This window comes from Rhea pennata, unplaced genomic scaffold (genome assembly GCF_028389875.1).
Source record: "Rhea pennata isolate bPtePen1 unplaced genomic scaffold, bPtePen1.pri scaffold_33, whole genome shotgun sequence".
NCBI lineage: Eukaryota > Metazoa > Chordata > Aves > Rheiformes > Rheidae > Rhea > Rhea pennata.
In genome coordinates, this window is record NW_026907680.1 from 1,218,278 (window position 1) to 1,231,387 (window position 13,110).

Here is a 13,110-nt window from a genome sequence, read left to right on the forward strand (position 1 = left end):
CTGGCACTGCCTTCTGGGCAGAGCACTCTGGGGTGCCTAGGAATGGACTGCAAATACACACCGCGGGGAGGTGGCATGAGCACAGGGGGAGTAGGGTCCCCATTTCAGCCTGACAAGTTGGGCACCTGCTTCTACCACAGAAGGCAGTTCTGTAGCAGAAGCACATGGGTCCCACTGACTGGGGTCACATCCACAGGAACGGGGATCACCCCCTAACAAAACACCCAGGGCTGCAGATCATGCCCGAAGGAGAGCTCTGGACACAACCACAGTGAAAATTTCTCTCCATGCAGGAAGGCGAGCAGCAGGGTCATCTGGCAGGATAGGCTCCGAGGCACAGCATTACGCACTGTGCTGCCAGCTACATTAGCCACTGCTCTGTGGCCCCAGGTACTCTGTTCCAGGATGGGCAATGGTTTGCTGCCTGTCTTCCTTGGTCCGGTGGCCTTACGAGGTCATCCTACAAGGGACAGCCTAAGCTGGAATACAGCCACACCGCTGTTGTGTTAAGGCAGGATCAAAGCAGAGAGGAAAGGTGTTAGGTTCTCACTCTGTTGCCAGGGCACATGTCTGGCTGCTTTCTCCCTCTGTCATAGTTTCTTAATTCTGTCTTCAACACTTGAACTGCACCATATTCAGTGTTGCAGAGGTGGGAGGGGACCAGGTCTTGGGGAAGACTTTGCAAGGTACCTATTTACCACTAGCTCACCATGACATGGTACCCACCTACCTGCACCCAAACCTCTTCTGCTCGCTGGAGCTTTAATGGGCAGCAAGTGCTGTGAGCCTGGAGAGTGGCCCTCTCCAGCAGTGGCGCTGACCGGCAACGGCGCAACTGCCTGACAACGGCGGCAACGGCAGCAGCAGCACTGCTTGTGAGCCATGCGAGCACACAGGAAGTTCTCTGATGCTGAATTAAACCAACTGCCCCAAGTCGGGTGGCTCTTGGCTGGGTGTGCAGTGAGATCATCTGTTTGCAGCATGGGAACTTTGGAGAGGCCTGAAGAGGAGAGCTGAGGAGTCAGGGCTCGGGGGCTGCTGCCAGGGCAGCTCTCCGCCACGGTCCTGCTTTGGCTCTTTGGCTGCAGCTGCGGTGGCTGTGGCCTAGGGGTGTGCTGCGTCTTGTTGGTGCTGGGGAGAGGCGTGGAGAGGGCCCTGCCATGGCCAACGCATGTCCTGGGGCCAGGGGGCCTGTGGGGAGAGGAGGAAAAAGCTGCTGTACGCCTCTGAGGGGAGGAAGTGCTTGAGCCTGGGCCCCCCTTGCTGGGGCCCAGTGCTGGCTGCATGGTGGGAGGGAACTGCCAGCTCTTGTGTGTGTCTTGGGTGCCCTTGAGTGCTGGGCTTTTGCGGGCGTGAGGGGAAGAAGGCGGGTGCCCATGGCCAGAAGGGGAAGCGGCCACCCCGGAGGCTTGGTGCCAGCAGAGTCCATGGCCACCTGGGCTGTAGCACCCGGGAACTAGTGGAGTTGCAGAGACCGAGGGCAGGTAGGAAGGAGGGCAGCAGAGCCCAGAGCTGGCCTTGAGGCGAGCAGGCTCAGCAGAATCACAGAATCAGGAAGGTTGGAAGGGACCTGTGGAGATCATCTAGTCCAACCTCCCTGCTCAGGCAGGGTCACCTAGACCATCATAGACAGGACTGCATCCAGAGAGGCCTTGAATCTCTCCAGGGAAGGAGACTCCTCCACCTCTCTGGGTAACCTCTCCCAGTGCTCGGTCACTGTCACTGTGAAGAAATTCCTCCTCATATTCAGGCGGAGCGTCCGCTGGTTCAGTTTGTGCCCGCTGCCTCTAGTCCTGTCGCACGGCACTACTGAAAAGAGTTTGGCCCCGTCCCCTTGACACCCTCCCTTCAGGTACTTAGACACACTGATAAGATCCCCCTCAGGCTTCTCCTCCGCAGGCTAAACAGCCCCAGCTCTCGCAGCCGTTCCTCGGAGGGCAGCTGCTCCAGCCCCCGACCACCTTCGCAGCCCCACGCCGCCCTCTCTCCAGCAGCTCCGTGTCTCTCTCGTCCCCTCTGTCACGGCTCGAGGAGGCGCCAGGGAGGGGGCGGGGCTCGGCGGCCGCGCTGCCTGCTGGGATTGCAGTTCCCGGCGCGGGGCGGCAGCGGCATCGCTGGGCCTGGGGGAGGGAAGGGGGCGCGGGGAGGGGCCCAGGCGTCCGAGCCGGCGCTCGGGTGACGGGGGGCGGGGGGAAGGGGGGGTGCTCGGACACCTGGGCCCCTGGCGTGGGAAGGGATGGGGATTTCCTGGGCACGTGGAAGGAGGGGCCCGGACGCCTGGACCCCTCGTGTGGGGGGGGCAGAGGGGTGTCGGGAGGCCTGGACGCCTGGTGTGGGGGGAGGCAGTGGGGTGTCCGGATGCTGGGTCCCTGGGGTGGTGGGGCCCAGCGGGGTCTTGGATGCCCCCCAGGGTGGGGGGCTGAGGGGTGCCTGGACACCTGGGCCCCCGGGGTGTAAGGGGGGCAGGGGGGATGTTGTCCCACTGGTCCCAATTGCCCTGCACATGGGTGTGCGTGGGGCTGCCGTGTGCGTGGGGCTGCCGTGTCCATGTCTTTGCCTGTGAAAGGGGCAGCCGTGTCGTTGGCGTGTGTGTGTCATTGGCGTGTTATTGGGGCAGCCATGTTGGCATGTGTGTGGTTGCTGCAGAACAAACCAAGGGTGATGAGCTCGATTGACTGTTTTTGCCAGGACACTGTCTGAAATTAGCTTAAAACTCCAATGCAGTGAGTTCCCAGCAAGACATATGGGTTGAACCAGGTGATGGGATGTCTCCTCCCTGTCAGAGGTGCTCATGGAACATCATCCGTAGCTCCAGCATTTCCCATGGCCAGTTCACACCGCGCAGTGGTGGTCTCTGGTAGGGCTGCGGTTAGCTGTGCTGTCACTTGATGGCACTGGCTCGATGGGGATGGGAGCAGCCGTGAGAGAGGGTCACCCGCAAGGCTGGGAGGTGGCCTGGGAGTCCTGGTCTCCTAAGGGAAGGAGCCTCCTTTGGAAAGGTGTCTGCTCTGTCCCTCCCTTCTGCAGCGCCCCGTCGACTGTGCAAGATTGGAGCTCCCTCCCATTGCTTCCCCTCTCATTTCTTTTCTGTTTTGCTGTCCCACAGGCTTTAGGGGCAGAGAACAAATCCCCAAATCTGCTCAAATGTTGCAGTGACAGGTGAGACTTTTGGGGGTGAAACGCCTCAAAACCAGGGGCAGGGGCTCAAACACCCACTCTAAAACACAGCATTGGCCCCGGCACAGCCCCAGTTTGAATTAGACATTCACACTAGAATGCTTTCGGCTTTCGGCTAGACGGTGCCATCACCCACTAATAGCAGAGAGGACTGGGTGCTCCGTGGTGCCGTTCATTTCCTCCTTGGGTCGTGCTAGCTCAGGCAAACCCCGCTGTGAAGTGGCTGCTGCTCCATGACCTGTGAAGCAGCTGAAGGAGCACCAGTGTGTCCACAGATGACTAACCCTTTGCTTCTGTCTTCCCCAGGGGAACACTTTGTCGATAGGCACCGAGTGGAGCTGATTGAACGTGTTGTTATAGTGAAAGGTGTCCTGGACCTCCTGCTCGGGGACATTCTGGACTTTGAGCAATACCAAAGAATTCTGGCGGAGAAACCATCCCACACCATGATGCGTGAGCTGTTCAGGCTGTTGCTGAGCTGGACTCTCTGGTGCAAGGATCGCCTGTACGAGGCCCTGAAGAAAAAGCCCCCACCCCTCGTTGAAGCCCTTGAGAAGTAATTTGCAGAGGCACTGACTGCTCTGTGATACAGAGGAGTTCTTCCATGGAGAAGCAAAGTTCCTCTAGGCAGCTCACAAGTGACTTCACAAATGGCAGCATCACCAAATCACTGAATCAACGCATTGCTGAAGTTGGAAAGCACCCCTGGAGAACATCTGCCTCCACCCTCTTTTCTTTTATACCTGGAGGTATACCTGGAGCATGCTGACTGAGACTGTGTCCAGTTGGGTTTTGAGCAGCAGCAAGGATGGAGACTCACAGTCCTGCTGAGCAACTTGGTCCAGTCTTCCATCGCTCTTGCAGTAGAAAGTCTTTTCTTACATTTCAATGGAATTTCTTGTATTTCTACATGTGCCTGTTGCCTCCCATCCTGCCACTGGCTGTCACAGAAGAATCTGTCTCTGTCTTCTTTATGCCATGTCCGCATCAGGTACTTCTGTACATTCAAATTGCCCTGAGCCTTCTCTCCTTAAACTCTGAACAGGCCCAGCTATCTCTGTCTCTCCTCATACAGGAGATGCTCCAGGCCCTTAGTCTTCTTTGTGGTTGGACTCACTCCAGTAGGTCCATGTTTCTCTTGTGCTGGTGGACCAAGCTCTCCAAGTGCGGCTTCACCAGTGCTGAGCAGAGGGGAAGGATCACCTGCCTCCACCTGCTGGCAATGCTCTTCCTGATGCAGCCCAGGATACCATGGCTGCTCTTTGCCACCAGAGCACATTGCTGGTTCATGGTCAGCTTGGTGCCCACCACAACCCCCAGGTCCTTCTCTGAAAAGCTCCTCTCCAGCACAGCCAGGTATCAGCACCCCTCCCTGGTTACGCACCAAGTCCCTGCTTCATCAGGACATTGATGAAGAAGCAATGGGAGACAGCGTGGAGCCCTCCTGGAGGCAGCTGCACAACACCTGCTGCTCTCCCCTCCGGCACTGAGCTTGCCAACACCCCTGCTGCCTCCCCAGGCTGGTTGCTCCTACCCAGGCACTAACAGCAGCCTTGTGGCCACTGGTGGCCTCTCAGGTCTTGAGGCGCAAGTGAGCTCACTAGCAGAAGCAGCAGCAAGGTTCCTCCTCCTGGCTTCCAGGTGGGTGGGGCTGGAATCACCTCCCTGTCAGCACTGACACCATTTTCCTGCTGCGAGGCTCCCGGGTGCAAGGCACAAGTGCCCTCACACTCAGCATCAAAGCCTTGTGCCTGCCACTGGTCTCTCCGGGCCTGAGGGAGTAGTGGCCTCGCAGTCAGCACTGCCGTCCTGTGCCTGCCACTGTCCTGTCAGGTCCTGAGGCAGAAGTGACCTCCTGAAGTGGAGCAGCAGCAGTGGGCCTGCTCCTGGCCTACCAGAAGTGACCTCGGAAGCTCCCAAAGGGGCACTGGGCCTGGTGCTGGTGGTTCTTCGGGAGAAGTGGCATCAGAACCAGGAGGAAATCCACGTGCCTGCTGCTGGCCTAGGAGCTGATGAGGCGCCTCCCGAGCACCGCTGAAGCCAGGTGACGGCTCCTGCCTCTCAGGGACTGAGAAATCCTAGGTAGAAGAGAATTTCCGAGCTCTTTCTTCCCCGCAGTACAACCGCTCTTCCTCAGCAGCCCTTGGAAGGAACTTCCCCTGTCCCAGCAGCCTGGGATCACTGCCCTCCAAGGGGCACGTGTGCAGCTGTGGGATGACAAATGCAGGTGTTCGATGACGGCAGAGAACTCGCTGAGAAGCTCGTGTTACTGAGACACCCTTTACTCTGCCCTTCAGCAGGGCTACAGCTCTGGCGTGACCAGCAAGTCACAGTAACCGAAAGCTTGGCTCATCTGTCAGGCCAGCTTCTAGAAAGGATTGAGGAATGAGGAGGCGGGGACAGACACACCTGTATCTTAACATCCCTGGACTTCTTCTCAGCGGAGGTGTCCCCGGAGTGGCAGCGTGGTTAGTCTAGTGCCTGAAAGCCTCTAGAGCTGCAACATTAAGGTATCTCCAAACCAACGTGGCGTAGTGAAACTCGTATAACAAAACCACACTGTAGTTGTCTTGGCACTCCTCTCACTCGACCGTGCTTTTACAGCCACCTCCAGAGGCGCACGGAAGCAGCAGCAATCTGTAGTGCCCAGCGCTGCCGGCTGAGCCCTCGGAAAGCTTTCGGCTTCACTACAGGGTTTTCCAGTGCATGAGGACTGAAGTAGGGGACACAGAACAGATCCAGGAGCAATGTGCTCAGTGCTAAGAGAACGTTGAAAACGCTACATGTCTGTAGCAGGACGAGAATGGAAGGGAGCAGAGGGACTGCTGTGGCTAAAAGGCAGCACCTGACTTGAGCAAGACCACACATGTGCTTCCATACAAAATACTTAGGCAGCTCCATTAAGCTGCAGAAGAAAGGTTAGCCAGTTGGTTACTCGCACGAGAAGGGACATGGACTTTACGGTGCCAGACAAGCTCCATATCCCTGCAGGCTTGTTAGAGGGAAGTGCAGTGTGCCTGGCAACTTTTGAAACCCCTTGGAGTTTAGGTTCAGCCTGCAGCAAGGATTTCTCACAGCCAGACCACTTAGTGGGAAACCATTACCGTGCTGTGTAAAGCAAATATTTTTCACCAGCTTTGCATAGTCTTTTGTGCAAGCCACATCCTTTCTGCTCAGAATATCACGATTCCTCTGTATTGCCCTGGAAAGTGGAGTCCTGGGGTACATCTGCATTTGCTGCAGATCCTTCAGTAGATGCGTGGAGGCCAACACATGCACTTCCAACTTCACCTGCACCTGGGAGAGGGGAAAAAGATCCAATGTTAGTTTTTCAGCACACACAGCCCAAAACGTTTGTGGAAATAAATAGTACTTGGGAGTGGATGGTGCAAAAATGTAGAGAGATGTAAAGCCCTCAGAGGAACTCAAAATGAAAGGGGCCCATACAGAGGAAGACATTTGATTTTTTGTGTTTGATTATCACTCAATGGGCTCTTGAGTGAAGGAAATTCCACTGGATATGCACCACACATTTTGTTTAAACCCAGAGACAACATCTTCTTACGCCGTTGGTCAGCTTAGAACACACACACATAACTTGCCCTGTCGAAACAGCCTTGCTTCCAGGAAAGCTCATCTACAGGAGTATTTAAACCAACCACGAAGACCCTCACTGTCTTCCTCCATCCCACATGATCTGATAAATTCTCAGAGGCCAATAAATGACACTGCATGGGATGACATTCAAAAATGCCAGCGTTAGGCAATAGGTTTGTGGACATTCCAGCAACTGGCAAAAGCTGTAGAAGAACAGCTCAGTGCTGGGCAAGCAAAAGATCCTGGAGCAAAAAGCACTGCTCTGATGAGCTCGCTGCTTTGAAATAGTCCTGTCCCAAAGCAGGGACTGCAGAGGAGCAATTGTTGTGAAAGAGGTTGAATTAGTCTCTGGAGAAATGACCTTTGAATGATGAATTTCCATCTACAAGAGCCTGCAGTATCTGAAGATGTCCAAGGGGGCTGGCAGTGCTTAAAGACTGCTCGGCTTTTCTTCAAGAAAGCCCACCTTCTGGCCTGGTCAGTACTGCTCGTGCTTAGCAATGGATAAGAGCTGTGGCAAACATCAAGCACTATCATATTCACAGAACGTGCCTGTGCTATGCTTTCCTGCTGTCTATGCCCTACGGGTAGGCAGGGAGAGCTGAGGCCCCTGTGGCTGAGACCGCCGCTGCTGGCAGCTCCTGCCCCGGACTGGGATGCAGCTGTGCCAGGCGCAGCGCTGGAGCCAGCTGCAGCTGGGCTTCCTGCCGCGGGAAGCAGCCTGACCTGCTCCAGCACCTCGGGAACAGACATCTCTGGCTGGAGCCCCAGGAGACTAAAGCCCCGCGAGCTCTGCAAACGCAGCCACGTCTTTCCCCAGCTGGAGCGTGCGGAGCCCCGGGGGCTGGGAGAGCGGCTGCTGCCGGCGCTGCTGCCAGGCCAGGACCTGCCGTGTGACCGTGCTGAGGGGAAGGCGGCCGAGCTGCAGCCCCGGTGCCTGGGGTGAGATTCCTGCCCCGAGGTAGGGCAGGGACAGCTGGGTTGATGGTGAACATGAAGGTGTCAGGTGCACGCTGGCCTGGCACTGCCCGCTTGTGGGTGCTGTGCATGGGCCTCGCCGGGGAGGGCTGCGTGCCAGAGACAAGGGTCCACGCCTGGCCCCAGTGGCAGGACAGCACCTGAGCAGCCTGCAATGACCCAGGCTGCAGCCCTGCTCTACCTGGGCTAAGCCTGGGCTGAAGTCTCACCTCAACCTCATCTACAGGTGGACACAGCAACCTGACCAGGCCATCAAGCAGCCCAAACACCTGCACAGAGCCTCCACAAAGGCTCTCTCTGCTTTCCATCCCACGCAGCATGTGAGCAGAAGCTGCAGTGATGCCAGGGCCATGGCAAGACTCAGCCAGCCCTGGCATGACAGGAGCTGACAGGAGCTCTCCCTGCACGGCCCTGTGCAGGACCTGGCCTCAGCTCTCAGAACCACAGAATCACAGAGCTCTTTGAGGTTGGAAGGGACCTGGAGAGCCTCTAGTGCACCTGCCCTGCTCACGCAGGGTCACCTAGGGCAGCTTGCCTAGGACCCTGTCCAGACGGCTTCTGACTGTCTCCGGGCATGGAGACTCCACAGCCTCTCTGGGCAACCTGTTCCAGTGCTCTGTCACTCCTCCCAGGGAAAAGGCTTATTCCTTTGTCTTCAGATGGACCTTCCTGGGTTTCACTCTGGCCTGTTGCCTCTCATCCTATCGCTGGGCTCCACTGAACAGAGTCTGGCCCCATCCTCTCGACACCCACCCTGCAGATACTTATACACATTGCTGAGATTCCCCCCCTCAGCCTTCTCTGCCCCAGGCTGAACAGGCCCAGCTCTCTCCACCGTTCCCTGTGGGAGAGATGCTCCACTCCCTTCCTGATCTTAGTAGCCCTTCTGGGGCAGGACTCCACCTGGTAGCTCCACATCTCTCTTGTGTTGTGGAGCCCAGAATTGGACACAGCCTGGAGGAGGAACTCCGGGACTCCAAAGAAGCTTTCTTTGATTTCCCTCTTACTTCTGGGAGCCTCTGGCATGGGGTTCTCCTAGACAGCTGCCTGTAGAGGCCAAAGTCTGCTCTGCTGCAGTCTAGTGTTGGCATCCCACATTTTGTGCTCTTCCATCCTCTCAGGATCCTCAGCTCCACACTCTCACGGCCACTGCAGCCAAGGTTGCTGCCAGTCTTGATATCCGCATGCAGCCTTCCCTTCTTTTTAAATAGGAGGTCCAGCAGAGCCCGTCTGCTTGCTGGCCCTGCTGTGTTGTCCCTCCAGGAGCTCTCAGGGTGCATAAAGTCTGCCTTTCCTTTGTCGGAGCCTGGGAAGCACACTGCATACACAAGTGGAAGGCCCACATCTCCAGTGGATCTGAGGAGCTTTCCTTCTCTGACAATACCTATGCAGACTCTTCCTGGGTGGTTGTGCAAATGGAGCCCGTAGGAGCCACAGTTATCTCAGTGTGGCAGGGGACAAGGCCGGGGAGTTCTTGTTTTCTTCTTGAAACTGTATGAGTAAAGAGAAAAGCAAGAATTCAACCCCTTTAGGAGCGCTCCTGCTGAAGGTGGCAGCCCAGCATGCCAAGAGGCCCACTTGCCTTCTGAGGCCATACTTGAAGACCGGGCTGAGAAAATTGTGGGCTTTCCCTGAGGGCTTTGGCTCCCCAGTATGGCTTAAGGCCTTTGTGATGAGGAGATCCCGTGCCCTTTTCCGATCCAAATCATGCTCCCATACAGGCAGCTGACTCTCTGGTGCGACAATCGTGGTCTGGAGGAAAACGCCAGCCCAAGATGTCTTTCTGCCTTGCTTGCTTCTGGTAGGGATCAACCTTTTCAAACAAACCAAAACCAGAACCACTCATTCCTCTCCATGTTTTCTGGGAAGAAAACGTCTGCACTGGAGGGGAAGAGAGCTAAATTCCCTAACTCTCCCTCCCACCGCACTTCTGCTCTACCTTCCTCCCCTTCTCGCACCATGGCTCCACCGCCTGCAGCTTTTCCTGTCAGCACCAAATGCCCTCTCCTGCGTCCATTGCCTGCCTTAGCCAACAGACCCCAGCCCACTTCTGGGGCACTTGTCTGTGCCCCAGAGATCCCTCCCAGCAGCAGGGCACTGCTTCGGGGCACGCACCTCTTGGCAGGTGCCAAGGAGCAGCTCCACAAAGGCTCCTGGGGCCAGCAGAGCTGCTGCTGCTGCTGCTGTGCATGGGCAGAGCAGGGGCAAAAGCACTTTCTGAGCTTCCTCACAGACCTGCTGACCCCTCAGCAGCCTCCCCAGTCTCCAGCTCTTCTCCAGCCTTGGCACCTCCTTTTCCCTTCCCCCCAAAAAACAGCGTGGAACAGAAAGCCAACACTGGGGAAACCTCTTTCCCTGTGGAGTCGTCCCTGCCTTGACTTTCCTCTGGGCAAGCTCCTGGGGCTGAGCAGCAGCTTTGAGCAGCCTTGCCCCACGCAGCCCCCGCTCTGGGGCACTGTGATCCTGCCCTTTTGTGGGCTGCTCCTTCCCCCCACGGCTTCTCCCCGCAGCCCTGCAGGCAGTTGCCCAGGCGGGCTGAGTGCTGACCATCGCAGGTGGCAGAGGCATGGCCCTGGGCACCCTGACCTCCCAGGACACTGCTCTCAGGCACAGCCCTGGGCACACCTGGCTGCACGCACACCCTGCTCACACAGCCCTGCCGCCCTCCCCGGCAGAAGGGAGCCGTGCCGCCTGAATGCCTTTTAAACTCTGCCATGAGGACTAGGCCTCTCTTGCTGGCTGGGCAGCCCGGAGCAAGTGCCTGTCAGAGCCTGCTCTTGGCTTCTTTCCGCTGCTGCTTCTGCTTTCAGCTTCCAGACCTTTGGGAAAGTCAATGTAAGTGGTCCTTTTGGAAGAGGAGGGCCTTTTCTCCTAGCGCGTAGGTGAAATAAATGTGGATGCTGCTCATTTGCGGAGAGCAGTGCTGGGTGTCTCAGGGCAATTTTGGAGGCTGAGGAAAAGTCTGCATGCTCTTGTCAAGCCTTGTGAAGAGGGAGGTGTTGCTGTGAGCTTTGCCGCAGGGTGTGCGTTGTTTGCTCAGACCTGTGAGTATGCAGTTAGGCAGGAGGAAAGGCGGAGGATGTCTTTTGTGGCCAGGACAGGATCGAGCTTTGTATGTCAAAGTGAAATCGGAGCCCTGCTGGCAGCAAGGCCAAGGAGCAGAGGCTGTTTGCAGAGTTGTGGATGAATTTTGGGAGCTAGGAGCCCTTTTCTTCCTTTGAAGTCCCCTCTGGTGGCTGGCACCAACAGAGTGTGACTACACCCCACTGGCTGGCATCTCTGTGTGTCACTGAAGCATGACACACACTTGTGCAGAGTTGGTGGATGTGAATGCAAAGGGGAGTCTATGTGTGTGCACATACATGCAGGGCCTGGAAGAGGCAGGAGGGCCCTGTTTCAGGTGAGAGAGAGCCTCTGTGCCTGCTGCCACAGAATCCTTTGCCAACAATGTCTCCAGGCATGTAGAGCTGTGGTGAGCAGCCTAGTAGAGAGGAGTGAGGTGGAAGAGAGGGCTGCAAGGAATGCTGCTGGAGGGGAGGAGTGCCTTGGGTGAATATCTCCCCAAAGCTGTGGTGTTTCCCCTTGGGCAATGCCCTTCCTTTGACTGCCAGCAGCAAGGAGGAAGGAGGGTCATTTCCAGGCAGCAGTCAGGGGTGGCGAGCAGCAGGCTCGAGAGGATGTGCCCTTGGCTCAGGCAGCCCTTAGAGGCAAGGACAGGTTGTTTGGGCTCTTTGAAGAGGATGGGAAGGAGGGACATAAGTGCCTGAAGAGAGAAGGACTGCAAGGGACGGAGCAGTTATTCCCGGTTCCATTTCTGAAGCTTCCAAGAAAGCTTGTCCTTGGGGGCTACACAGCAGTGGCTACTGGAGTGCTCAGGACAGTGGGTAATGGTGTGTCCTGGAGCCTGTCCTTGGAGCTGACGCTGCTGCTCTCCTTGGTGCCTGGAGAAAAAGTCTCAACTGTGGGCTCCTCGAGTTTTCTTTTGGGCATGTTGTGCAGTCCTGAGTGTCCTGTGGCACACATCCCCGCGGTGTGTATTTGCAGCATGCTTCCAGGAATTCACTCACATTCTGCGAAGAAGGAATTACTGGGCAGGAGGACGCAAATGCCAGAAGCTCGAGCAGCAGCTGCGTGACCTGTACATGGCCATCAGAAGTCAACAGAGGTAGGTGCTCCTGATGGAGGTCCTTCTTTTGCCAGCTTGCTTTCTGCCAAAGCATTGTGCTCTGGGCACTGGCTGTAGAAGGGCCCTTCCCATGGGTTCTGCTTAGCCTTGTCGGACTTTCCCTGGGGCTTTGCTTTCAGAAATGCCACTTGTGCACTAGTTTTACAATATATCTGTAACTCCTGCACTCTCCATGAACACACTGCTCTTTCTGGTGGCCATGGAAGCACTGAGCCTTTCTGTAATACGAGATGGAGAGTTTTTGCTCAGCTGTGTGATTATTCAGATGCTTGGTCTGAACAAGAAAGGGATGTTCAGCCTTGCTCAACTGCCTTTCAGAGCAAAAGGGTGCTGACAGGAAGGTTTAGGGAAAGGATGAGCGCAGGGACTGAGAAAAACGTTTCCTTCTGGTAAAACAGATGTATTGCAGCCCCCACTGCTCTCTCTCATCCTCCCTAGCAGGCTGACCGACACATTTCCCTAGAGTTTAGTGAGCTGCCTTCCCCTGGGCTTCCCTCCCTTGAATTCTCTATAGGCAGGAACTGCTCTCTTAACTCAGACTCTCGACTCTTGCCCTCGACAAAAGCCTGCCAGAGCTTTTAGCCATTCTCCCCTATTCCCCCACAGCTGTTGTTGTGTAGAATGGAGGGGCTGCAGAGCAAGAGCAAGGCTTGTTTCTGCAATTCTGAGAGGCAGCTTCTTCTCTGAAGCATGGAAACATGGGCTGCCCTTGTGAGCAGCAAGATCCTTTCCTTGGCAGCATCTCACCTCTCTTTCTCACCTTTGCAGATGAAGGTGATGAGGGAATCAATGTTCACAGCCACTAGAGCGGCTCCTTTTTTGTCCTCTACTCCTCTTCCAAGTATTTTTCCAACGTGAGTACTTTGCCTTGCTTCTTTCCCCCCTGCCTGATGAAGGGAGCAGCCACCCAGCACAGGTTGGTTAGGGCTGCATTGCCAGGGCTGGGGCAGGCTGCTCTGAAAGTGCTTTGGGAGCAAGGCTTCCCAGCGGCTGAGTCCCAGTGACCTGCACGCATGCTCCGCCTTCATATGGGCTCTGTCTGTGGGGAAGGGTTCTTCAGAGCTCTGTGCTGGCTCCCAGCTGCCAAAGGCTTTGTGCTTGACTGCCTTGATGCCTTTCTCTTTCTTTGACACTGGGAGCCCAGCAACCATCCATTGCCCATCCCTGAACAG